Genomic DNA, 781 nt, shown 5'->3' on the forward strand with positions numbered 1-781 from the left:
CAGATTTCAACAGACTTTGTTACATAGTCTTTTCTTCATTTTTGTTCAGATCACTGTGAGCAGAGTGTCACAGTGGGAATGCCGTTGCCCCACAACCCAGAGGTCAGACCATAGTCTTGGGACCGTACTGTGCTATTTAGCATTTCACTGGACCAGGGAGAAATATCTACTGTTCAGCATAATTTACGCAATTCACTTATTCATAAGTTCATACACATGCCAGCATATGTGACGAGGTGGCCGAGAGGTTAAGGTGATGGACTACTAATCCATTGCGCTCTGCGCGCGTGGGTTAGAATTCCACTCTCGTCGCTGTTTTCAATGTTGCTATTTTTGTATGTTGACACCTGTCTTATTGAAATTGGAACTCCAATGGTCAATTTATATGCATCGACGCTATCATAAAATCTCAAAGAATAATTTGAGTCAGTTGCCTAAACTGCATTGAAACGTAGATCACATCGGGATAATGAAAAGCAACGCGATTTTCTTTTTCAAGTCGAGCAGCTGGGACCTTTTATCGTATGAAAGAGATCCAGGAAAACCAAAATACAAGAGATGTGAAGGGCGTGTTTATGTAATGGGATTCTTAATGACTGTTTTGTCAAATGAAATCTGGAACAGGTTGAGTAGAAGTGATTCATCTTGGTGAGAAGAGCACAGAAAAACTGCACAAAATAATGGAAATATTTCAAAAGGGGCAGGGCGTGGGTGTTGGGGCACCGAGAACTGACTATAAATGCACAGTAGAGAATTGCAGATGTGGGTGCCATGCATAAGT

The 781-nt window shown here is 41.5% G+C and overlaps 1 non-coding gene across 1 annotated transcript; it reads left to right on the forward strand.

Moving 5' to 3' along the window:
- Window positions 1-230: 230 nt before the first annotated feature.
- On the forward strand, window positions 231-312 carry trnas-acu (transfer RNA serine (anticodon ACU)). Its single transcript has one exon. It is a non-coding gene; the product is annotated as a tRNA-Ser (tRNA).
- The last annotated feature ends 469 nt before the right edge of the window (window positions 313-781 follow it).

The sequence above is a fragment of the Hemiscyllium ocellatum genome, unplaced genomic scaffold, assembly GCF_020745735.1.
Source record: "Hemiscyllium ocellatum isolate sHemOce1 unplaced genomic scaffold, sHemOce1.pat.X.cur. scaffold_1014_rpt, whole genome shotgun sequence".
Classification (NCBI taxonomy): Eukaryota; Metazoa; Chordata; class Chondrichthyes; order Orectolobiformes; family Hemiscylliidae; genus Hemiscyllium; species Hemiscyllium ocellatum.